The 27812-nt window shown below is 38.9% G+C and overlaps 1 protein-coding gene and 2 pseudogenes across 1 annotated transcript in view; all 3 read left to right on the top strand.

The window, feature by feature from the left end:
- The first annotated feature begins 723 nt into the window (after positions 1–723).
- On the top strand, positions 724–10340 carry LOC131530174 (gastrula zinc finger protein XlCGF7.1-like; annotated as a pseudogene).
- The window catches only part of LOC131530176 (gastrula zinc finger protein XlCGF7.1-like), a 44834-nt gene continuing 17817 nt past the window's right edge, over positions 796–27812 (top strand). The window contains exon 1 of the mRNA XM_058760339.1: positions 796–849. The gene's annotated coding sequence lies outside the window, so the exon portion shown is untranslated. The remainder of the gene's footprint in view (positions 850–27812) is intronic.
- LOC131530969 (zinc finger protein 501-like) lies at positions 17992–27799 on the top strand (annotated as a pseudogene).

Here is a 27812-nt window from a genome sequence, read left to right as displayed (position 1 = left end):
CCTGAATACTGCTGTTAGACCTTACTGGAAAACTTTGTCTAAAAAGCATGGTTTACTTAACTTTTTATTATTATTATTTTATTCGTGCATTGCTTCTGTCTTCAGTGATTGTTTACGGACTTTTTTCTTACATTAGTTAGTTTAGTATTAGTTGTTTCATGAAGTATCAAAGCTATATAAATAAATGTAAAAACAAAAATTTAAAAAAATTATTTTAAAGTACCAGGTCGATAAGGAAGATCGCGAGTAGTAATCCTGTTTTTTTTTTTAAATCATATCAATCTCTTCTTATAAGTCATCTTAAGTTCATCTTAAATTTTTACTTGGCTTTTTTTTTTTTTTTTTGCTTTGAGTAATCATTGAGTAAATGCTACCTTTTCATTAATACGTTATCTTAATTTATACATTTCATCAATAAGTTGTCTGCTGACTGTGTATTTCCATCAGGATTTTATATATGTATATATATATATATATATATATATATATATATATACATACATTTTAGCACCAAGAAGTATTGTGTTTGCAAGTTGGACTTTGTTTTAAATTTCTCAAAGCTTTTAAGTGCCTAATAAACTATTTCACCCCACACCTGACTGAGACTGATCTGCTGTCGACATCAGTAACTGTTTCACCCTTATTTTTCTGTGATGTGTTGTTTTAGAGATGTTTTGTCATTTTAATTAGTATTTGGCGCGTTTTTTGAAGATCTACCGTTAATCTCATGACGTCATCACTCGCGCGCGCTCAGACAGCGTCGAGTCTCGTGAGGTGAGCAGCTCGCGGTGCTTCACGTGTTTATATGATTGTAAAACACTCTTAACCGTTTAAGCAACATTCAAAGAGGTAAGTTCTGAATTGTTTTGTTTCTGCATTAAACATTTATCACAGCAGGCGATGCAAATGTGAGGGAAAATGTTAAGATCTGGGTGAATTTGTGGTTTATATGTTCGTTTGTATGATTATTTTGATATTTGGGGTGATGTTGCTGGTACTGAATGCTCTTTATTTTTAAAGGTTTTATAATTTGTCAGTCTCAGGACCAGTGGCGGTTGGTCAATAGCCCCATCAAGTTAGCCAGCGAAGAAGCAGACTTCAACATGTTTAAAAATAAGTTAAATATATATTGCAAATTAATCACGAAATTGCATTGGTTAGTCGGACTATTCGACTGGTAATCATGTTAGCACCTATTAAAAAATAATAATAATAAAATAAAACTGTATTTTGTTTGTGTGTGTGTGCGGGGCCCGGACTAATGGTGTCTATTAGGTCTGTAAACTTTTGAAACGCATGTGACTTGAGGCTGAGCTCTAATTGGCTTGTTTCAGATTGTCCTCGGGGCGCACTGCGCCCAAGACCCTCCCACTTTTGATTTTAGGGAGTCAGTATTGTTTTTATATATTTTGGCCTCATGTGATTGGACCGTTCTCCGAGATGAAAGTAAATTCGATTTTAATTTTACAAAAAAATCCTTTCACAAGGCATTCAGATGTAGAAAAAAAATAAATACAAATACAGATCATGGAGACTGGGCGGAGTTGGCGAGCAGGATGCGATGTAAGTCATGCCTTTTATTGTTTTTCCTGATTGTTATTTCAGAGTCCTGTCACCGAAGCTTTGGCAGACTCAGAAGTTAATTAGAGCAATGCAGTTTAACTTGAGCCGATCATCGAGATCCAAGCACAGTTGGCTTGTGTAGATCGCACAGTTGTCTCTTTTCAAGTAAATTATGAGTTTTTATTATACAAATATATAAATAATGTAGTGTCCCATATTCAGTCTGACATATACAGTATGTCTGACAACTTGAATAATATATTGTCAATAACATAATAATATTGATAAAAAACAATGGTCTGTAAGTCTCTAGGAGATTACAGTTTTTGCATACTTATTACATTAGACTTTATTAAACTTTATGGAAATATAGTACATTTATATGCAATTTATCTTTTATATATATATATATATATATATATGTCAATTTTATTTAACATTTCAGTCTTTATCTTGAAGTATTTGCTATCCTGTGGCTCCCTCATGTGGACAATTATCACTGAATTCCGTTAATATAAATGGATAATAATTTTTTGAATGATTGCAAATGTTTAATGATCACTTACAGATAATATACATTAAACTCAAATTCACTGATTTGGTATCTTATTTTACACTTTAACAGTTGCATTTTTAAGCAGTAACAATTCATTATTATGTCCCTTGCTAAATGGTTATTTAACAGTTGCATTCAGTCATATGCTGTTGCATTAACAGTGTGATTTAAGTTTGTTTGCCCCCCCCCCCACACACACACACACACATACACCAAAAACTGCTCTGGACATACCAAAAGATATGTTAGCTAATTACTTCATTGCTAATAATGCAGTTATCAGCAATTCTATATATTTACATATTTAGATCATTATGCAAACATTTTGGTTGATGTAAGTGATGTCATTTGTGTCTGTCTTTATATTACTGATATATTCTGTATCATTTTGAGACAATCATATTATGCTTTAATAGAGCAGTTAGTAGTTCAGCAAATATTCTTAAATATTCTTATAATAATCACTACCCACAGTCACAAATACTTATATAAAAAGTGAGATGATCTGCTGCTGATCCTGAATGGTTTGTTTAATGAGTGTTTATAGTCTGAGGCTCATCAATATTATCAGCTGCTGAAAATCCTCTTTATTTCATGTCAATAGATCCTGTTTTCACCTCATTTATTATTCTGATTTGTTCAGATCTGTTAATTGCCACATTAAGCTCATTTTATTGGTGTGAACAGACTTAAGCAAACGACACGATCAGCTATTGTGACATTACAAGATATAACTATCACAACAGCATTTATTCATTAATCTGTGATGAACCATGTTTTATATAAAACACAAAACACTCAAATTAGTGGTTTATTTGTTTTTCTGTGTTTAATATTTGGTTTCTTTTAATTATGGTGTTTATTCCTTAATCAGATTTTCTGCATATCTTAATTTTTTTATATATTGCCTTGCTTGTTAATTAGAGATCAATAAATAAATTTAGGGATGCAATATTTAAGGAAATTAAGGAAATCTTTTTTGTGCAATTAGTTCAGGTCCAATCAAGACTAAAACAAGTTTAAATAAACAAAAAATGTTTTGTTGAACCAATTTAACAGATTGAAATTCATGTGTTAGATAGTATTCCAACATGTGTTTTTGCTAAATATTATCTAACACATGAATTTCAATCTGCCATATCACAGTAGCTCAAGACTGGTTGCCCACTGAAGCTAAGCAGGGTTGAGCTGGTCAGTACCTGGATGGGAGACCTCTGGGGGAAAACAGGTGCTGCTGGAAGAGGTGTTAGTGAGGCCAGCAGGGGGTGCTCACCCTGTGGTCTGTGTGGGTCCTAATGCCCCAGTATAGTGAAGGGGACGCTATACTGTAAAAAGACCACTGTCTTTCGGATGAGACGTTAAACCGAGGTCCTAACTCTCTGTGGTCATTAAAAATCCCAATGCACTCATCGTAAAGAGTAAGGCAAGGCAAGTTTATTTATATAGCACATTTCATACACAGTGGTAATTCAAAGTGCTTTACATAAAAGGAAGTGAAATAGTCATTAAAACAAATAAATAAATAAATAATCACAGCAATAAAAACAAGGAATTAAAAATAAAAACAAGGAAATTATATAAAAAATAATTATACATAAAATACAGTGCAATCAGTTCGGACGTAGCACAGTGCTCATTCAATAAATGCACAGCTAAACAGATGAGTTTTGAGTCTGGATTTAAATGTGGCTAATGTTTTAGCACATCTGATCTCTTCTGGAAGCTGGTTCCAACTGCGGGCGGCATAATAGCTAAAAGTAGACTCCCCTTGTTTTGTGTGAACCCTTGGTATTTCTAACTGACTCGATCCTAATGATCTGAGTGGTCTGTTAGGTTTATATTCAGTGAGCATATCTGCAATTTATTTAGGTCCTAGGCCATTGAGTGATTTATAAACAAGTAAAAGTACTTTAAAATCAATCCTAAATGTAACTGGAAGCCAGTGTAAGGACCTGAGGACTGGTGTGATATGCTCAGATTTTCTGGTTCTAGTCAGAATCCTGGCAGCAGCGTTCTGGATGAGCTGCAGCTGTCTAATGGTCTTCTTTGGAAGGAAACCATTACAATAATCCACCCTGCTGGTGATAAAGGCATGAACCAGTTTCTCCAAGTCTTGACTGGAAACAAAACATCTAATTCTTGCAATGTTTTTGAGATGATAGCATGCTGATTTAGTTACTGTTTTGACATGACTACTGAAACTAAGGTCTGTCTCCAGAATCTCCCCAAGATTTTTGACTTGATTTTGGTTCTTTCTCATTATTTGACTTAGTGGGAGCATATACAGGCAAAACAAGAGTGGAGCAAGAATTGAGGTCACATAATAACCTCTCCTTCTAAGTATGACCTGAACCATTTGAGTACCATCCCAGAAAGCCCGACCCAGTTTTCCAGTCTCTCTAGAAGTATGTTATGATCAACAGTGTCAAACCAGCACTAAGATCTAGTAGTACCAGAACTGATATTTTGCCTGAATCAGAATTGAAGCGAATATCATTTATTATCTTAATAAGCGTGGTCTCTGTGCTATGATGTGCTCGGAAACCAGATTGAAAATTGTCCAGGTATCCATTTGAGTTTAAGTATTTGTTCAACTGATTAAAAAAACGACCTTTTCAGTAATCTTACCTATGAAAGGAAGATTTGATATTGGTCTATAGTTGTTCAACATTGTGTTATCAAGATTGCGCTTGTTCAGAAGGGGCTTAACAACTGCAGTTTACAGGGAGTTTGGAAAAGTCCCAGAAATAAGTGAGGCATTCACCACTTCTAAGAGATCTGCTTCTAAACAGTTAAGCACACTTTTGAAGAAAGATGTGGGAAGTGTGTCAAGATAGCATGTTGACGATGTAAGGTGCTGTTCTATTTCTTCCAAAATTTTGCTATCAATTGCTTCAAAAACAGACATAGTCTCTTCTTTTTTAAAATTGCGGTTGAATCTGTGTGACCTCTGCAAAACTTGAGGATGTGCCAATCTCCTTTCTGATATTATTGATCTTCTCAGAAAATAAGGAAGCAAACTCATTGCATTTACTGTCGGAGAGCATTTCACTGGGAATCTGACTTGGGGGTTGTCAGTCTCTCCACAGTAGCAAAAAGAGTGCGAGAGTTGTTTAAGTTACTGTTTATAAGGTTTGAGAAGAAGGTCTGTCTAGCTGTGGCTAGTTCCACATTGAAAGCATGAAGGCTGTCTTTATAGATGCTATAGTGAATTTCAAGTTTTGTCTTCCGCCACATCCGCTCAGCTTTTCTGCATTGTCTTTTCATACTCTGAACTGCTGTTGATTTTCTCCAAGATGACTTTTGTCTGCCAGACTTCTTGCTGACCCTTGTCGGAGCAATATCATCAATAACATTCTTAACTTTTGAGTTAAAAGAATCCAGGAGAAGATCAACAGAGTCTGCAGAAATGCTTGGTGTTGAAGATATAGCCTTCATAAATAGCGCACTAGTGTTCTCGTTAATGCATCTCTTTCTGACAGAGACAGATCTAGATTCAGTGGTAACAGAGATCAATATATCAAAGAAAATACAGAAGTGATCAGATAGTGCTACATCCTTAATAACAATGGATGAAATATTTAGACCTCTACTGATGAGTAAATCTAGAGTGTGTCCACGATTGTGTGTGGGTCCATACACATGCTGGGTCAGATCAAAAGTGTTTAAAACAGTTGTAATTTCTTTTGCAGTTTTGAGAGCTGGGCCTGCAGTCTTTGGTGGTTGGGGGGTCCGCCGTTTTTTAGTTGATATCTGGGGGCTTGCAGCGAACGAGTGGGAGAGTTTGGTCCCAGCATACACCAGTTCCTCCATTTTCTGTGAGAAGCTTAGAAGTGGAGATGCTGGAGAGAGGGATAATGTGTCTTTTGAGCTGGGCTCTGGCTCTGGTGTTTCCGGTGGCTGTGATGTGTTGTCCTGGCCTCCCTGGCTGTTTTCCAGAACGTCGTCCTTGGGTGCTGAGTCTTGGAGCTGTTGTAGTACGTCACAGTCTATCTGTGATGAGTTCTGTGAGGAGAGCTTGTTGTGGCTGCGTGGCGTTATCAATGTCCTTGTGGGATGTGTCAACCACATGATGACTCACTCATGCTCTGTCCAGGTGTGTGTGTGACATTCAGGTTGAGTTAATTGGCACACAACACTGAAGGATGACGGAGGGAGAAATAGATATTGTCCTTTAGCACTCTTGCACCGCAGCAATATGAGATACTTGTGACAATCTGATGTCTCGAGTGCCTTTGGGTCTCGCTCCCTGTTTGTGCCATCGATTGGTTTGTGTGAGGGCCAAATTCCCTCCACTGGCCCTTGTCAATCAAGGCCTCCAAGTGGATGCTGCACACTGGTGGTGGTTGAGGAGAGACCCCCCCACATGATTGTAAAGTGCTTTGGGTGTACAATAATACACAATAAAAGCACTATATAAATGCATCATTCATTCATTAAGTATAAAACATTGTACAATTCATTGACAACTTACAGAAAAGGATATCTAGATCATAGGTAAACATAAATGCTTAAAATGTGTGAATTAGTATAAAAATTAAATAAGTAACTGATGTATTATTGATTTTGACATAGCTCCTCCCACAACAATCACACCTTCAGTGAAGCTCCTCCCACAACAATCACACCTTCAGTGAAGCTCCTCCCACTGCAGTTCAGCAATAAATGCTGGAATATTCCCATCAGTCTACAAGTGAAGACGAGCATCAGAGCATCAGGAAGAAGTGAAATCTGCAGAGACAGAGTTTATTGAAGGACAGAGAGAACATGAGAGATCCAGAACCCTGCAGAATGAAACACACTGAAGAACAAACAGGTTGGTGTTTATTCTTGATCCTTCATCAGTGAGGCTGAAGAACAATAATGTTATAAAGCTTCAAGCAGTTTTAGATTTGTTGTTGCAGTAGGAAAAATTTTAAAAGCTGTGCAATAATATAATTGAAGCAGCAAATAATAAAGATACTTAATAAACCGGGTACATTTTATTTATTTATTTATTTTTCAACATAATTCATTTATGTTAGATAATTGTGTAGTTGATCAAACATATTTATTCTCACTACAAAAACATGTCACAAAATTGTGCCTCTATTGTTTAAAAATGTTTATTAATTAAGTAATATTTACAATAATACATATAACAATTTTTATATATAAAAAGTTGTTTTTTAAACAATTTACTTATTTTTTTTTTTTTTACTTTAATATCAGAGTTGATTGAAAAAAACAAGGAGAAGGAAGAACTGAATAAAGAGGAGAAACAAGTCAAAACTGGAGAAAAACCTTTGAGTCGCTCTCAAACCAAACAGAAAGATTTACAGAAAAGAAGAGACGAGAAATCTTTCACCTGCACTCAGTGTGGAAAGAGTTTGATAAGCAAACAGAGTCTCAAGATTCACATGAGGATCCACACTGGAGAGAAACCTTTCACATGTGATCAGTGCGGGAAGAGTTTCACACAATCATCAACCCTTAAAGAACACATGAACATCCACACTGAGAGAAACTGCATGAATGTGATCAATGCAGCAGAACATTTTTGTGGGCTTCAAACCTGAAGAATCACCTGAAAGTTCATTCAAATGAGAAACAACATTCATGTTCTTTATGTGGAAAGAGGTTTTCACGTCTGCAGAATTTAAAAGCACATCAGAAGATACACACTGGTGTGAGAGATCATATGTGCTTTGAGTGTGAGAAGACTTTTATTACAGCTGCAGATTTGAAACGGCACCAGAGGATCCACACTGGAGAGAAACCTTACACATGTGATCAGTGCGGGAAGAGTTTTAAACAATCGGCAAATCTTAAGCAACACACAAACATCCACACTGGAGAGAAACCGTATCACTGCACTACATGCGGGAAGAGTTTCGCTCATTCATCTTCTCTACTCATGCATAAAAAAAACATTCACAGTACTTTAGATCATCTTCAGATCCAGCACTGATGCCTCGTCCTCACCAAACGTGACACAATAATGCATCAAACAATAAAATCTCTTCTGTATAAATCTGTCCTAACAAAAAAACATCATCTAAAGTCCCCATAAACAAAGTTCATCTTCAAGACCAGCAGTTTCACCTGTAAAATGTTTGTGGGCTTCATGCTTGAAGAATCACCTGAGAGTTCATACAAAGAAGAAACCACATTCATGTTCTTTCTGTGGAAAGAGTTTTTCACATCTGCAAAGTTTAAAACTACATCAGAAGATACACACTGGTGTGAGAGATCATATGTGCTTTGAGTGTGAAAATACTTTTTTTATTACAGCTGCAGATTTGAAACGGCACCAGAGGATCCACACTGGAGAGAAACCTGTCAGATTCAGATCAACTCAAATATGGAGTTCCTCCCCAAAGAACAATATGTAAAAGTTTTATTCCTGCATATCATTTTGCTTCATGCTATGAATGATATCATTGTGTTTTCTCATGAGTTTCAGTCATCACTTTAGTTTGTTTAGACTTTTAGGAACGAAAGTAGTGTTTTTTTTAATTTAATAAACATTTTATTTAATAAAACAACCATTTATTAATGGTATCTTGTGAATTGTGTCTCGCTAACCATTTCTATATAGTATTATATAGCTAATCTATGTTACATCTTTGCAATTTTCAGTCCAGAAGAGAGATCTCTCTCACACTTTAGAGCTGTGTGATTAATCTAATTTTATTTTAGATTTTGGTTTTGGTTTCCAATGATTGATTGAACAAAATAATTTTCATGTGATGCAACCAAGTCTAACTGATTTTACATTTGATTAATTCATTCAGTTTCTTTTGTAGGCTATTATTTACCTGGTTACTTTATTGCTATGAATGTGGTTAGAAATTCAAACTATATTTAGATCAGTATGCAAACATTTTGGTTGATGTAAGTGATGTCATTAGTGTCTGTCTTTATATTATTATATATTTTGTATCATTTTATTAGATGATCATATTATGTTTTAACAGTGGCAGGCTGTGCATTTCAAACCTAGGCCTTCAGTGGTGTCCTACATGAATTATTAATTAATTAATCCACATCTTGATACCATCATAATGATGCCAACGCTATAGAAACCATATATATTACACAGAAATGCAGTATAATAGGGCATTGCATCACAGACAGATATCTTACCCAGATAGCACAAATACATCTGCAAGATGTCTAAAGATCTCTTGATCTGAGCCCTTATTCACAAAACATCTTAAGGCTAAAAGTAGCTCCTAACTTGCCGATTTAGGAGAAAAAGTAGTGGGCGTGTCAGTCTTAAACTTAAGACTCCTCAATAGGGCTAAATCAATAAATCTGTTTGTTTTTTCTTGTAAGTAAAGGACAAATTAAAAACATGGGAAATATGTTTAGTCATTGTAGTAGTAATGACTGCCTGTTTTTGCAAAAACAGTTTCATGGCCAAAAAAAAAAAATCTTTTGGCCGGTAAATTTTATCACATCACCGGCAGTGGCGTAGCAAGTCAGCCCCAGGCCCATATGCAAAAAATCTGTACGGGCCCCCTCAAATGATATGGGCTCCAACTCCATAACTTGTTGATATTTTTTGACGTAAATACCGTTACGTGACTATTCACAAGCTGTTTTAATTACGGTATAAATGCTTGGAAATAATATTTAACGTTTTTAAGTCCATTCATTGCACACAAGTCACCCAATAATCGCAATAAACTTTGTGTTTTTTTATTATAACACAAAGTCCCATCTTTCTGTTTATTTTAAGATCAAATACAAACAATAAATGTGTTTTGCGCCCTTTCCTTTGTAGTGAGGTAACTACATTTGCCTCAGTTCAAGCTGCATGTGAATCAATGATATTTTCCTCTTTAATATTTGCATCACGAAATAAACATGAATAAATATTTGAATGCATATTTAAAAAAAAAAAAATCTGAACAATTTATACAAACGAATGTCTCATGAAATCGATCAATTAGAGTTTTGAAAATATCTATAAGCCTACGTGTTATTGCTGTTTTTCGTGTTAAGAACAACAGGTTGGATGCCACAGACTTTTTTTTTTTGCGGAGTGTAATTTTAATTTCACGCAATATATGATTTTATTATCGTAAATTTGACTTTATTAATTTAGTATGACGTTAATATTATTTTGTTATTTTTCAGTGTGACACTAAAATGCACAAAAAATTTGTACTGCATGCAAACACAATCTTGGACCAGCGGCCCAAAAAACAAAACAAAAAACAAAAAAATTAAAATTATTCAGTTTGACGATCCTGACTCCCCATATCTCCTCATTGGACGTGCCTTTAGAGAGAAATGCATCTTTACGGATTACATAGGCTAATGAAAGATTTTTTTAAATTTTTTATTTGAATTATTTCGTTGTAAAGTAGTATTTTATTAGCCTGGTAATACCAAACTCTGCTACTTCGCTTTGCTTCGTAGACAGTCTGGAAGGGCATAATTGACAAGCGTTTACTGTCTCGTGGGCGGGTGCTTGTCTGAAGTTTAAAATCACTGGTGTACCCGTAAGCCAATCACATAACGGTTGGTTATGACGTACGTTATGCGCCGGCTCAGCCACCTTGAACTTCCACTGTAAACACAGGTATGCGGCGAAAACAATTCAAGCGAAAAGAAATATAACCACTTTGCCATTAAGAACCAAAACTGAACTTATTTTAATGGCTGCAACAGCAGCTGTGTAAAGGGGTAGAGAGAGAGGCCCGTGCAAGGCTCTATTATCGTTCCCTTGTTTCAATTAAAAGTTCCCCCTCGGCTCGGCGGGCCCCCGGTCTGCCCAGGGCCCATATGCACCTGCATACACTCCCTTACGAAAAAGAAGTTTATTCAAGTGTGCTATTAGTATTCTTTTAAACTACTTTTAGTCTACTTTGTTACATCCCTAGGATGTATGTATTTAAAAACTCATGGTTGAAGTGTGTGTGTTCCCGCCCCTTTGGGTGTGGTTATGTTTCCCCTGTGTGCTCTCTCTCTCACTCTCTCTCTCTCTCTCTCACACTTTCTGCTTGCTTGGCAGTTGTAATTGTAAAGTAACTATTCTTGGACCTTATTCTTGAAACACAAAATGACCAATAAAAAAGTGTCAAGCACCAAAAGCAGTCCTGTATTTTTCCTTTCTGAAGTTGGCAACCCTAGCTGGCGACGAGCATGTGAGGGGAAAATGTTCAGATCTGAGTGAATTTGTGTTTTATTTGTTAGTTTGTATGATTATTTTGATGTTTGAGTGATTATGTTGCTGGTACTGAATGCTCTTTATTTTAAAGCTTTTATAATCAGTCAGTTTCTGGACATACCACAAAGATGTGTTAGTGATTTAGCTACTATTGGTGTGAATAGAGTTATCAATTCAAACTACAGTGCTGCTTGAAAGTTTGTGAACCCTTTACAGTTTTCTATATTTCTGCATAAATATGACCCACAATATCATTAGATTTTCACACAAGTCCCAAAAGTCGGAAAAAAAAGATGTCCTAGCACTGTATATTTGGATCAATATGCAAAAAATTTGGTTGATATATGTGATGTCATCAGTGTCTGTCTTTATATTACTGATATATATTCTGTATCATTTTATGAGACAATCATATTATGTTTTAATAGCAGTTTTATAGTCTTTCAGCAAATATCCTCATGCAAATAATCAGTTACTTGTACTTAGTGAAATTATCTGCTGCTGATCCTGAATGGCTTGTTTAATGAGTGTTTATAGTCTGAGGCTCATCAATATTATCAGCTCTTTATTTCATGTCAATAGATCCTGTTTTCACCTCATTCATTATTCTGATTTCAGATCTGTTAATTGCCACATTAAGTTCATTTTATTGGTGTGAACAGACTTAAGCAAAGGACACGATCAGCTATTGTGACAGTACAAGATATAACTATCACAACAGCATTTATTCATTAATCTGTGATGAACTATGTTTCATATAAAACATAAAACACTCAAATTAGTGGGTTATTTGTTTCTTTAAATGGATTTTTCTGTTTAATCTTTTGTTTTTATTCTTCTTTATCGTTCTTTTCAGATTCCTGTGTTAGATAGTATGCCAACATGTGTATTTGCTAAATACTATTTAAAGATTCCAGCATTACTTGTGATTGAAGAAGATTTTTATTGTTAAAGATCTGAATTAATCAAGTATAATCAAGGTGAATCTTGCCATTAATATATCTATTTAATCTTCCATTATGTTCTAAAGCCTCTGTGTTAGGAATGCCTACGTGGCAGGGTTGTCCAGACAGAAAAAAATCTGGCGAAATAAGGGGGGCTTTTCCCCTTACCATAACAAGTCTAGGAGGTCTCTTCTTCTAAGGGAGAGATAGAATTGCATACGTAAGTGAAATGTAGAATTGTATACATAAGAGAAATTCCTAAATGTATAGGAACCCGCCTTAAAATCTTGTATATATACCAGAGCCGAGAAACATTCTGGAGACTTTTCTGCAGAAGGGCCACGGCTTTATTCTTGTTAATCAGATAATAAAGTCTATTGTTCTGGTATCAAACTCCGAGATTGTGCGTGATTCTTCGAGCAGCAGCAGAAGACACTACATGATGAAGGAGACTTTATTTCTTAAACTCGAGATACACTGCAGACTCACGATGCTAATCTATCAGCCAAAATCGTGCAGTGTGTCTCAAGCTTTAAACAATACCGATGTGTTTCGGCCTAAGAGCCTTCCTCAGGGTATTCAACACACATTATACACAGACATTTGAAAAACACATCTCCATGCTGGATTACTCGTTCACAAATTGACAAGCTTAACTCAAGTCATCACACTAATTAATAGGAGTTAACTAACTATCCACAAGTAACAATCACCCAATTAAAGTCCACATCAAGTTAACACACATTAACATTACAAAAACATACTTAAAACCACCATCATAGAAACTCCTATTAATTAGTGTAATGACTTGAGTTAAGCTTGTCAGCTGTTGCTAATTTGTGAACGAGTAACCCAGCATGGAGATGTGCTTTTAAATTTCTGTGAAGAATGGGCCTCATTCATGAAACGTGAGCAGAACTAATTTTTTTTTCGTAAAGCTGTTCTGACATAAATTTTCGGATTCATGGAAATGTTCATATTTTCAAAACGCTAGTTGGTACGAAAGAAACGTTCACCTGGGGGCGTAGCAAGCTTTTCAAAAGTGTGGGGGATGGATGTGGTTTGTTTGATAAAGATGATGAATACAATGACAGAAGGGTAAAAAGGTATATCATACAAGATATAAAAGCTTCCCGTTTAAATGAGTGATACTAGAAAAGTATAAAAACACACTCGGAACACACAGAACATAAGTCAAAACTTTGTTGTGAAAATACACAACAGTAGACTTGCTAAAGAATCAGAAATACTTTAATAATCCCAGGGGGAAATTATTTTTTGTTACAAACTCCAGATATACAAACAATATATATTATACAAACAACATATATTAAGAACAAAATATTAGGGTTGGGTACCGAACTCGGTACTTTTAAGGGTACGGACCGAATTGCGTTGGTACTACCGAGTATCGATTCACATTAGCCCCTTTCACACCGCTTTAGTTCCAGAACTAAAAGTACAGTACTAAAGTACTGGGATGATTTTGCGCGAACTATTCCCAGTACCATTTAAAGGGTTGCATTCGCACCGACAGTGGGAACTAAGAAGTGACGTAAGCCGGTCGACAGCAACGACATTTGTGCGCGGCGTTCAACAACGAAAACAAAGAACAACAGCGTTAACAACAGGAGGATGGAGGACGCTGTGATCGGAGCTGTGTTGTTGTTGTGTCTTGCGGGGTTCACAATAATGGACATGGAATGACGACGTAACTTATACGTCAAGCGATTGAAAGATCGGAAAGGAGTTCAAAATGTTCAAAAGTGCCTGCACTTCAGCGTCCGTCCGTCCGTCCGTCCGTCCATCTATCGCTGTTCTCCATTCTTGCGAAATATAAGTTGATGCGATGTTTACACAGTATGTTTACACAGTGTTTTAAATCATGGCGGGTGAGGGCGTTTTCGTACGCGTTTAGCCAATCAGTGTACACTTACGTCACGATAGTTCCTATGGAACTGTTTTAGACCCTACTCTGAAGTAGGAGCTAATTAGTTCCTCCAAACGGAGTTCCGGGAACTAAAACAGTTCCTAGTTCCCGCGGTGCGAACACGCCAAAAAGTGGGCAGTTCCACAATTAGTTCGGGTACTATGAAAAAGTTCCTGCGGTGCGAAAGGGCCTATTAAATCATTTGGTACCAAATTTGATGACCATACAGTCATCCTTACCAAATTCCATACACGCAGTGTTCGTAGACAGTGCATGTAAGTCACCCACCCTTTTACCACATGCCAAGGCAAGCAAGAGCGCTGTCTTAAACGAGAGCACTCTCAACTCTGCCGAAAACAGCGGCTCAAAGGGTGACTCAGAAAGTGCACTAAGCACTAAGGACAGATCCCACACTGGTACCAAATTAGAACGAAAGGGGTGCAACCTCCGCGCTCCTCTTAAAAAGCTGGCCACCAGATGATGCCTACCGACTGAACGATCCAAAATAGGTGAATGGAAAGCTGAAATAGCAGCCACGTACACTTTTAGAGTAGATGGCGTGCGTCCAGCATCCAAGCATTCCTGCAGAAACAATAGAATGACAGACACATCACAGCTGGCTGGGTCCTCATCCTTCGACATGCACCATGAAGTGAAAACTTTCCATTTCAGATTGTACAGACGCCTGGTAGACGGGGCTCTGGCTTCAGCAATTGTATCCAAGACTCGCTGAGATACATTTAGTGACTGCCCTCTGCGCTGACTTGCCAAACATGCAGGTTCCATAGCTCCGGTCTGGGGTGCCACACCGAGCCCTTTGCCTGCGATAAGAGATCTCTCCGTAACGGAATCGGCCACGGGGGAGCCGTTAGAAGCTCTATCAACTCCGGGAACCATGGCTGATTGGGCCAGTTCGGCGCAACCAGAAGCACCATCCCCCTTTCCTCTCTGATTTTCTGCAGCACTAGCGGCATAACCTTCACTGGGGGAAAGGCATATTTGCGCTTCTTGGGCCAGCGACTCGAAAGAGCATCCCCCTCCAGAGGTGCGTTCGTCAGCGAGAAGAACAGCTGGCAATGCGCGTTCTCCTCTGAGGCAAACAAGTCGTTCTCCGCCTCTCCGAACAGGCTCCAAATCAGCTGGATGGTCTGCGGGTGCAGTCTCCATTCCCCGTGAACTGGACCACCCCTGGACAGCATGTCTGCGCCGCAGTTCTGGCTGCCTGGAACATGAACTGCTCGGATCGACAGAAGCTTTCTGTCCGCCCAAAGGAGGAAACGTTCTGCCAGCCTTTGAAGCGAGCGTGAACGAATTCCTCCCTGATGGTTGATATAGGATACCACCGTCGTGTTGTCCGTCCGAACCAGGACGTGTCGATCCTTTACCAGTGGAAGAAAGCCCTGCAAAGCTAAAAATACTGCCTTCAGTTCTAGGCAATTTATATGCCACCTCGCTTGCGCATTCGACCAAGTGCCATAAGCCGGTCTGCCGTCGCAAAGGGCTCCCCAGCCCGTCAATGACGCATCCGTAGTGACAATTTTTCTGCTGAGTCACTCTGCCCATCGAGACTCCCTGCTCGAAAATCCTTGTGTTGAGCCAGGGGGCTAACGTCTGCATGCATTCTCTGGTCACCAAGACGCGAAACTGACCGTTCTTCCACGCGTTGTTTGGCACCCCGGATTTCAGCCATAGCTGAAGTGGTCTCATATGCAGAAGCCCGAGTTGACACACCACAGCTGCTGCTGCCATACGGCCCAACAACCTCTGAAAGCATTTCAGAGTCACTACTCTCCCTGGCTTGAACGAGGTGAGATTGCGAGTCCAAATCCATTCCTAAGAATGCGATGGCCTGTGTGGGTCGAAGCTTGCTCTTCTGCATATTGATCGTCAGACCAAGGTGCTTCAGATGCTCTAGAAGCTGACATTTGTGGCTTTCCAGTGTATCCCGTGACTGGGCTATAACAAGCCAGTCATCCAGATAATTCAGGATGTGAATTCCACTCTGCCTGAGAGGGGAAAGCGCTGCATTGATACACTTCGTAAAAGACCTCGGGGCCAAAGCCAAGCCGAAAGGGAGAACTTTGAATTGATAAGCTCTGCCCTTGAACGCGAATCTTAGAAAGCGCCTGTGACGAGGGACTATCTGAATGTGAAAATGGGCGTCTTTCAAGTCCACCGAGATAAACCAGTCCCCGGGCTGAATGTGCACGAGGATCTGTTTCACTGTTATCATCTTGAACGAGCGCTTTGCGAGCGCGCGGTTCAGTGGTCTCAAATCCAGAATAGGTCGAAGCCCCCCGTCCTTTTTGGGGACTAGGAAGTAGCGACTGTAAAGGCCACACTCCATATTCCCTGGGGGGACTTCTTCTATCGCCTGTTTTGCAAGGAGAGAGAGAATTTCTGCTCGCAACACTGGTGCGTCCCTGCTCTGCACGTCTGACATCCTCACGCCGCTGAAGCGGGGTGGTCTGCGTGCGAACTGAAGCGTATACCCGCTCGAAACTGTGTTCAGCACCCATTCTGACACTCCTGGAAGCGTGCGCCACGCGTCCAAATAGTGAGAAAGGGGTAGAAGCGCCCCGTGACGCGTCTGAACCGGCTCGTTGTCTGATGATAGGAAGCCGCCCACCACCAGAGGGGCATCGTATACGTCTTCCGCACCGGTTGGACCGCCAGCATGAGCCGGGGGAACACTCGTGCTTAGACTGAGAGGGCGCGTGGGGCTTGCTCCCTGCAGAGCGCCGCTCAGAAACGGGACTCTGCTCATAACGCGCGATTGGGGAAAATTCTGAGGGGGAAAAGAGCTCTTTTGCCGAACAGTGTTTGTTTTGTGCTTTTTTTGTGCAAGCTTTATTGACAACAAACATTTCCCCCTGTCGCCTGCAACATGCAAGGGGACAGGCAGGTGAAAAACAGCAGGATGAACTCTCTTGCGAAGCGGCCCGTCGTCCATCTCTCCGGACGGCCGCTTCCCCCTCGGACCAATCCCGTCAGGAACGCTGCTGAGGATCTGGTCCAGCACTAGAGGGACGGGGTCCCATCTTCTTTGGATACCGGAACTGCCTCGCTTTTGGTCTCACGGCCGGCTCCGGGTCCACCCTCGCCCTAGTATGGGAAGGAGTAGGCGGCAGTCGTTCCCGCCTTTTTGGACGCTGCAAAGAAGAGGACCTGGAACGTGGCGGAGGCGCTGCGGACCGATCTCTCTTCGGCAAAAAATGGCTCATCGCCTTCGACTGCTTCTGGGCCTCCAGAAACTTCTCAGAAAACGAGTCTACAGCATCCCCAAAAAGGCCGAGCGGGGATATGGGCGCGTCCAACAGCTGAGCTTTTTCCAACTCCCTCATGTCGGTCAACGTCAGCCAAAGATGCCGCTGAAGCGTGACGAGATTGCCCATACAACGGCCGTCTTTTTCGTGGCTCTGAGCGCCAAGTCAGTGGCCGAACGCAGCTTTTTGAAGGCGGCAGAGTCCGGCCCCTCTTCATCCAACGTCTGCAGCATTTTGGCTTGGAAAGCCTGGAGAACGGCCATAGTGTGGATCGCAGACGCTGCTTGGCCGGCTGCCATGTAAGCCTTATCCGCGATGTGGCTTGTGGTACGGCACGGCTTCGATGGAAGCGATGGCACAGATTTCCACCCACGTGCGGACGGACACAGGTGTGCTGCAACTGCCTCCTCGACGGGCAGCGGCTTAGTATAGCCCCAGCGGTCGGCTCCGTCGACAGAGGAGAGCATACGCGATCCCGCGGCTTGGGCTCGGGCCGAATAGGGGGAGCGCCAAGACCGCGAGACCTCCTCGTGGACCTCTGGGAAAAAGGGAGCTGGTCTCTGGGGGGCATGCGTTCATCGGAGGAGCCTACTGCAAGTGGCTGCCTCGGCCTTTCCTCCCACGGCTCGACGGCGACGGGGGGCGGAGGCAATGGATTAGCCGGTGCGCAGTTTAGGATAACGGAAATCCTGGCCCGGAGGGTTTTGACTGACATTTCTTCACAGGAAGGACAATCAGGCCCATCCAGCGCGGCCTCTGCGTGGGCTCGGCCCAGACAGAAGACACACGCGTCGTGTGCATCAGGGAGCTCAACTGGGCCCCCGCATGCACAGCACTCCTTAAGTGACATCTTGTCTTCTTGCCGGATCGCCAAAGGGGAACTAAAAAGGAATGGCGTCCTCTTAGGGCGTTGTCAACGGCGAGAAGAGTTAACGGCGGTGAGTAAATTTTTTCAAGTCTTCGATGCTTGCTTCGTGAAGGAGAAAGATTCTGGGGCAATGACGCTGGATGTCGACCTATATAGTGGGTGACTCCGCCCCTAGCTCGAGCGCTCGAGCGTCATTGGTCGGTAAGATTTACCGGCGTGATGCAATAAGGCTTCAGTATTTCGGGAGGAGGGGGATTACCCCCAAGCGTAAGCTACGCAGTGTCGAGAGACCGAACTTGATAGGGAACTGCGGAAAAAGTGCAGGTGCGACGCCCCTAGGTGTAAATGGTGCGTAAAACGTTTTGTGTTCTTTTTGACAAACTGATGACACTGAATTTTGATGCACTGCCATTATAATATTTTACAAGCTCGTTTGCTCTTTTTTTTTTTTTTTTTTTTGTAGCTGAGACTGAGAGCTTTTAAAATAACTTTTTTTTTAGCTCCAGTTCGCTTTGGGGCTTGTCACTGTCACTTTTTCATTAACATACACAATTCATTAACATACACTTAACTATCAAATCGGACGTACGTTTACGAAGTGTTTGTGAATCCTGAGGAGAGTTATTGGGAAGGTCCGTTTTACGCGGAAATTACTCTGAACTTACTCCTATATTTACGAATGTTTCATGAATGAGGCCCAATGTGTGTTGAATACCCCGAGGAAGGCTCTTAGGCCGAAACGCATCGGTATTGTTTAAGTAATAATGTCTCCTTCATCAAAAGTAGTGCTGGAATCATTTTTCTCGTGTTTTTGTACACAGCTTGTTTGCACCTTTTGAAGTGGTAAAGTTTTCACACCTTCAGTGAAGCTCCTCCCACTGCAGTTCAGTAATAAATGCTGGAATATTCCCATCAGTCTACAAGTGAAGACGAGCATCAGAGCATCAGGAAGAAGTGAAATCTGCAGAGACAGAGTTTATTGAAGGACAGAGAGAACATGAGAGATCCAGAACCCTGCAGAATGAAACACACTGAAAAACAAACAGGTTGGTGTTTATTCTTCATCCTTCATCAGTGAGGCTGGAGAACAATAATGTTATAAATTTTGTTTGTTGAAATTTGATTTGTTTTGATAGGGAAAAAAAAATGTATATATATATACACTGTATATACTTTCTATAAACTTGTGGAGTTGATTTAATATATTAATAATTTCTCACTAAAGAAACATGGGATTTGTGTATGTAATGTTTAAAAATGTTTTAAAACGCTTAATAATAATTAAGTAATCGGGTCATTCTTCATTTGCGGTGGCAAGTGGTGTCCCTGCGGTGGCAACAGTTGAAATAAACTTTAAATACCAATAAATTATAAAATGTTTGCATTCTGTAGGGTAAACACAATTTGTGCACTATTAATAGTTACATTTTTGTTTTAAAATACATATTTAATTGAGTTTTAGAGATTGCATTTGTAACAAAATATGCATGTTTCCGCCATACCTTAGAGAGGTATCATGGAATGTAATCGCAACAATATAACATTTTAACACAAATAAAGTGGTTATATTGTGAATATAGATTTTATTTAACGTACAATTTTATTAAATTGTTTTAAAAAATACATATTTGGTTATATTTAAGAAAAAAGTCCCCCAAATTCATGTCAGTGATGTTACAACAATGGATTTTGCCACTTTAAGAAAAGGGGGAATGCTATTTGGACTACTTCCTGTGTGTAAAGGTCACTGCAGGTGCTGGATGATCTGAGGGGTGCATGGGGAGTAGGCAAGGCAAGTTTATTTATATAGCACATTTCATACACAGTGGTAATTCAAAGTGCTTTACATAAAAGGAAGTGAAATAGTCATTAAAAATTATAATAATAACAAGAAATTAAAAATAATAATAATCACAACAATAAAAACAAAGTGATTTAAAAATTTATTTAAAAATAATTTAAAACATTTAAGAACACAAAGTGATTATACATAGTGCAATCAGTTCAACAAATGCACAGCTAAACAGATGAGTTTTGAGTCTGGATTTAAATGTGGCTAATGTTTTAACACATCTGATCTCTTCTGGAAGCTGTAACTGCGGGCAGCATAATAGCTAAAAGTAGACTCCCCTAGTTTTGTGTGAACCCTTGGTATTTCTAACTGACTCGATCCTAATGATCTGAGTGGTCTGTTAGGTTTATATTCAGTGAGCATGTCTCCAGTGTATTTAGGTCCTAGGCCGTTTGGAGATTTATAAACGAGTAAAAGTACTTTAAAATCAATCCTAAATGTAACTGGAAGCCAGTGTAAGGACCTGAGGACTGGTGTGATATGCTCAGATTTTCTGGTTCTAGTCAGAATCCTGGCAGCAGCGTTCTGGATGAGCTGCAGCTGTCTAATGGTCTTCTTTGGAAGGAGACCATTACAATAATCCACCCTACTGGTGATAAAGGCATGAACCAGTTTCTCCAAGTCTTGACTGGACACAAAACATCTAATTCTTGCAATGTTTTTGAGATTATAGTATGCTGATTTAGTTACTGCTTTGACATGACTACTAAAACTAAGGTCTGTCTCCAGAAACACCCCAAGATTTTTGACTTGGTTTTTAGTTGATTGACCCCTAGAGTCAAGGTATGCATTCACCTTGAGAACTTCATCTTTGTTTCCAAATGCAATGACTTCAGTTTTCTCCTTGTTTAACTGAAGAAAGTTCTGGGACATCCAACAGTTTATTTCATCAATGCATTGGCAGAGGGAGTCAATGGGGCTATAGTCATTTGGAGATAATGGCTAGGTAAATCTGGGTATCGTCAGCATAGCTGTGATAGGCAATTTGGTTCTTTCTCATTATTTGACTTAGTGGGAGCATATACAGGCAAAACAAGAGTGGTGCAAGAATTGAGCCTTGTGGGACTCCGCATGTCATGGACATCCACTTAGACTTATGCTCTCCTATACTCACATAATAAGTACTCCCTTCTAAGTATGGCCTGAACCATTTGAGTACCATCCCAGAAAGCCCGACCCAGTTTTCCAGTCTCTCTAGAAGTATGTTATGATCAACAGTGTCAAACCAGCACTAAGATCTAGTAGTACCAGCACTGATATTTTGCCTGAATCAGAATTGAAGCGAATATCATTTATTATCTTAATAAGCACAGTCTCTGTGCTATGATATGCTCGGAAACCAGATTGAAAATTGTCCAGGTATCCATTTGAGTTTAAGTAGTTGTTCAACTGATTAAAAACTACCTTTTCAATAATCTTACCTATGAAAGGAAGATTTGATATTGGTCTATAGTTGTTCAACATTGTGTTATCAAGATTGCGCTTTTTCAGAAGGGGCTTAACAACTGCAGTTTACAGGGAGTTTGGAAAAGTCCCAGAAATAAGTGAGGCATTCACCACTTCTAAGAGATCTGCTTCTAAACAGTTAAGCACACTTTTGAAAAAAGATGTGGGAAGTGTGTCAAGATAGCATGTTGACGATGTAAGGTGCTGTACTATTTCTTTCAAAATATTGCTATCAATTGCTTCAAAAACAGACATAGTCTCTTCTTTTTGAAATTGCAGTTGAATCTGTGTGACCTCTGCATAACTTGAGGATGTGCCAATCTCCTTTCTGATATTTGTGATCTTCTCAGAAAATAAGGAAGCAAACTCATTGCATTTACTGTCGGAGAGCATTTCACTGGGAATCTGACTTGGGGGGTTTGTCAGTCTCTCCACAGTAGCAAAAAGAGTGCGAGAGTTGTTTAAGTTACTGTTTATAAGGTTTGAGAAGAAGGTCTGTCTGGCTGTGGCTAGTTCCACATTGAAAGCATGAAAACTGTCTTTATAGATGCTATAGTGAATTTCAAGTTTTGTCTTCCGCCACATCCGCTCAGCTTTTCTGCATTGCCTTTTCATACATTCTTTCATTCTTTCTTAATAATGTTCTTAAATTTAGCTAAACTTCTGACAATTTCATGTCGCACTTTATTAGTGTCTGTGGTGTTATATTGATAACTTGCAGATTTTACATATTTTAATCAAAATTTTGATCAATACATACTTATTAATATTTTCAAAATGTCCCCTGATCTTGAAATCATCATGAGGGCAGCCTCCATTTTAGAAAAGTCTATATTCATGCCGATTTGTCTGTGGTGTTACTGTCTTTTCTGGTAACACCACAGAACCTATTAGTAACTTGCAATGTAAAGTCTGTGGTGTTATAATTACGTCTGTGGTGCTACTTCAAAATGACATAGACATAAGTGGCTTTGTCACCAGTGTTTGATTGAAATTATTTAAAAATCAAAATGTTCTTAAGCTTTCATTTGAATGGATATAGCATTTAAACTAATTTTAAATGCATAGCAATATATTTTATTACAAAAAAAACAAACAAGCATTTTTACAAATTCTGCCTCTCATTTGCCACCCCAATTGAAGAAAGACCCAATCAATGAAAGAACAATGTACCTAACTCCAGGAAAGTTTCAGAGACATATAATTTATAAAAATGCATCAAAATGATCAAAACCATTTCAGAAACAACAAAAACATTCTGCGATTTACTGAAAATGAAATACTTTAATTTCAGAGTTGACTGAAGAAAACGAGGAGAAGGAGGAACTGAATGAAGAGGAGAAACATCATGTCAGAACTGGAGAAAAAACTTTGAGTCGCTCTCAAACCAAACAGAAAGATTTAAAGGGGTGGTTTACTGCTTTTTTTCTTTGCTTGATTGTGTTTATGGGGTGCAATATAACATGTCTTCGTGTTTCGTTTGTTAAAAAACGCCTTATTTTTCATATATTTCACCTTTATTGTGAGCAGCTTTCTCCTCTGTCATTTGAACGACCGGTTGACTTCCTGATTCTCTGAAACCACTCCCTCAGAAACAGGCAGTGGGCTCAGATTGGTTAGTTGTGATTGGTGTGTTGTGATTGGCTAAACTGCGTACTGCACATTGTCCGGAAACGTCACGCCCATTACCTCCATGGGCGACAGTCGCATGTACTCCGGTCAAATGTAAATAATGGTGTCAATATTGCCGTATCAGTTTGAGCCAGAATCAGACCCAGAAAGCAGTAATGAAGAGAGTCAAGCAGAACTTCCGCAAGCACGGCTCTTACAAAACGTTTCTGAATGAAGTTTGCTGTTGTGATTACATATAATTTTTTGAAGTTTGTACACGTTTGTCTTATACACACAAAATAGCATCGAACTAACTGGCCACTATAACCAAACAGCGTTGGCTTGTGTTTACGGTCTTGATCAAATCGAAAAATTACGTCATAAAGTATACATGGAAAATACATTTACAAAATTAGTACATAATTACACATTCGCGTCCAAAATGTTTGTACGCGTTTGTCATAGACACAAGAAATCGCCTTTAACTAACTGGCTACTAAAGCCAGTTGGCATTTGTTTACGACCTTGATAAAACTAAAACATTACGTCTGAAATTATACATGCAAATACATTTAAAATTATGAAATCTTACTTACAGGTTGTGGCCCAACAACTGCTGCCTCTGGTTTTAAAGTTGTAACTGCTCCATGTTTTAGTAATAGTTTCTGTGTGAATCCGGCATTGAACTCGTGTAGATTCTGGAAGCTGTCTTCCGTAAAATGCGCAGCACAGAGAGCTAAATTAGGATTGTAATTATCAGGAACATAATCAAACATAAATTTTAACCATTGTTGATGAACTACAGCGTCCATAGGAAGCCTGAACACAGAAGACCTGACAGCTGGGTGAAAATAACACAGTTTCGACGGCACGGCTACAACTCTCCACTATAACTCTTCCTCTTCGACAAAGCCGCAGAACATGGCCTTGCCCCCTTTTTTGCATGTTCCGGAGGGAGGGGTTGATGGGTTTTTTACGTATGCAACCCGGGAAGTATCTCGTTGTAGTCCCATAGGAGTCATTTTTGTAGGCATTAAACTTCCTGATTTTTAAAAGACGATATCTCCGCTTACGTTGAACTTTCAGCGCCTCAACTTTGCAGATACTGTTCATGCACCAACAGCAACATTACACACTATTTAAAATGAAAAAAGTGAAGTCGCAGTAAACCACCCCTTTAAAGAAGAGAAAATCAATTATCTGCACTCAGTGTGGAAAGAGTTTGACATGCAAACAGAGTCTCAAGATTCACATGAGGATCCACTCTGGAGAGAAACCGTTCACATGTGATCAGTGCGAGAAGAGTTTCACAGATTCATCAACCCTTGAGAAACACATGAACATCCACACTGAAGAGAAACTGTATGAATGTGATCAATGTGGAAAAACATTTTTGTGGGCTTCAAGCCTGAAGAATCACCTGAAAGTTCATTCAAAGGAGAAACCACATTCATGTTCTTTATGTGGAAAGAGTTTTTCACTGCTGCAGAGTTTAAAAGTACATCAGAAGATACACACTGGTGTGAGAGATCATATGTGCTTTGAGTGTGAGAAGACTTTTATTACATCTGATCAACTGAAACGGCACCAGATGATCCACACTGGAGAGAAACCTTACAAGTGTTCACACTGCGACAATAGATTCCGTCAGTTATGACATCTGAAATCACACGAGACGGTCCACACTGGAGAGAAACCGTATCACTGCACTGCATGCGGGAAGAGTTTCACTCAATCATCTTCTCTACGCAGTCATAAAAAAAACAATCACAGTCAGTAGATCATCTTCAGATCCAGCACTTTCAGGTCTGACGTTGCGTCCTCCCCAAACATGACACAATAATGCATCGAGCAATAAAATCTTAACAAAGAAACATCATCTAAAGTCCCAGTGAATAAAGTTTATTTTCTTTTATAAAGGAAAGTTTTTTTGTGTGTTTTTTTTACATGTGCAAAACGTTCTTGTTCTGGAAGCTGAAGAAGAGGCTGTAACACTTTTAAACCAACATTTATTTTTAACTTGTTTTTAAATAAAATAGTTATTCTTACATTTATGATGGATTTGGAAAATGCAGATGCAAGATGTACTGTAGCTTTGCAAGTGATCCTCCTTTGCTTTTCTTGTTCAGTAGGGATGGTGCCAGAACCCAGTAGAATGTTTGGGTGCTGGAGAAATTAAGAAAATACACTTTAATAAAATGATCATTTATTATTGTTACATTAATGGTATCTTGTAAATTGTCTCATTAATCATTTCTATATAATATCAATAGATTCTATGATGTGGTTTTGCTATTCATATTCCAGAAGAGAGATCTCCGAGTCCACAGAGATTCTGTCATGTGAAGCCAGCCTGAAAATGATTTTACATTTGATTCATTCATTCAGTTCTCTTTTGTAGGCTATTATTTATCTCAATAGTAGCCAGTAATGAGAGATAAATCAAGTTAGTTTTCACTTTTACTTGGCTAATTATTTGTATTTTCTTTGTAAATGTTACCTTTGAATTAATACGTTATTTTTAGTTTATACATTTCATCAACAACTGCTGACTGTATTTCCATCAGGATTTTATATATATATATATATATATTAATTTGATTTTAGCACCATGAAGTATTATGTTTGCATTTTGGATTTTCTGTTTTAAATTTCTCAATAAAGCTTAAGTGCCTAATAAACTATCACCCCACACCTGACTGAGACTGATCTGCTGTCTACATCAGTAACTGTTTCACCCTTATTTTTCTGTGATTGTGTTGTTTTAGAGATGTTTTGTCATTTTAATTAGTATTTGGCGCTTTTTTGATGATCTCTACCGTTAGTCCCTGATAGCACACGTACATCTCTGAGACATCTATTTGACGTCTGCATTTACATCTGCAAGACGCATTTTTTAGGGTGTTTGCTCATCTGCAATAATCACCTGCAAGGTGTATCATCTGCAGAGTTTAAAAGTTCATCAGCAGATACACACTGGTGTGAGAGATCATATGTGCTTTGAGTGTGAGAAGACTTTTATTACAGCTAAAGATTTGAAACGGCACCAGATGATCCACACTGGAGAGAAACCTTACAAGTGTTCACACTGCGACAAGAGATTCAGTCGTTTAGGATCCCTGAAAGCACATGAGAGGATCCACACTGGAGAGAAACCGTATCACTGCACTGCATGCGGGAAGAGATTTGGTCGTTCATCTCATCTATGCAGACATACAAAAAAGATTCACAGTCTGTAGATCATCTTCAGATCCAACACTTTCAGGTCTGATGTCGCGTCCTCATCAAACATGACACAATAATGTATCAAGAAATAAAATCTCTTCTGTATAAATCTGTCCTAACAAAGAAACATCATCTAAAGTCACAGTGAATAAAGTTCATCTTCAAGACCAGCAGTTTCAACTAACATTTCTGTGGGCTTCAGGCCTGAAGAGCCACCTGAAAGTCAAAATTTAAAAGTTCATCAGAAGATACACACTGGTGTGAGAGATTATATGTGCTTTGAGTGTGAGAAGACTTTTATTACAGCTAAAGATTTGAAGCGGCACCAGAGGATCCACACTGGAGAGAAACCTGTCAGATTCAGATCAACTCAAAGATGGAGTTCCTCCCCAAAAACAATATCTAAAAGTTTTATTCTTGCATTTCATTTTGCGTCATGATATTAATTATATCTTTTTTTTTTTTTCTTTAATGAGTTTCATTCATCACTTGTAGTTTGTTTACTCTTTATATGAAGCGAAGTAGTGTTATTTATTTTTATTTTTATTTTTTTTACATGTGCAAAACGTTCTTGTTCAGGAATACTTTCAAACTGACGTTTATTTTTATTTATTTTTTTGTTCTTCATAGTTGTTTTTAAATCAAGTAGTTATTCTTTCATTATGATGTATTTATAAAATGCAGATGCAAGATGTACTGAACGATCCTCCTCTGCTTCTCTTGTAAGTAGGGATGGTACCAGAACCCGGTAGAGTTTGTTTGGATACGTGTTTTTGCTATTTGAAGTCCAGAAGAGAGATCTCACTCATGGTTTAGGTCTGTGCGATTAATCTAATTTCATTTGCAATTTGGAGTTTGGTTTGATGTAAAGTGATTATTGTGCTGCATTCCATACCTTTCCTTCACGGAGCTTTTGTTCTTCTCTAAAAGTCCAAACATGACATTGTAGGATCTCAGAGTGAATCAAACAGTGATAATGTGACCAGAACTGAAACTGACCAAGAAGCTGAATTACACAGGACGCCCCGAGTCCACATTTAGGGCCATAAAATCAGAGATATTTTCATGTGACGCCAGCGAGACTGAAGCTGTTTTTACATTTGATTCATTCATTCAGTTTCTTTTGTGGGCTATTATTTACCTGAATACTGCTGTTAGACCTTACTGGAAAACTGTCTAAAAAGCATTGCTTACTTAACTTTTTATTATTATTATTATTATTATTATTTTATTTGTACTTTGTTTCTGTTCTTATAGTATTATTGTCTTCAGTGATTGTTTGAGGACTTTTTACTTACATTGGTTAGTTTAGTATTAGTTGTTTCATGAAGTATCAAAGCTATATAAATAAATGTAAAAAATAAAAATTTCTTTGTATTTGCTTTGAG

The sequence above is a fragment of the Onychostoma macrolepis genome, chromosome 22 (genome assembly GCF_012432095.1).
Source record: "Onychostoma macrolepis isolate SWU-2019 chromosome 22, ASM1243209v1, whole genome shotgun sequence".
Taxonomy (NCBI): domain Eukaryota; kingdom Metazoa; phylum Chordata; class Actinopteri; order Cypriniformes; family Cyprinidae; genus Onychostoma; species Onychostoma macrolepis.
This window is presented reverse-complemented; position numbering and strand designations above follow the sequence as displayed.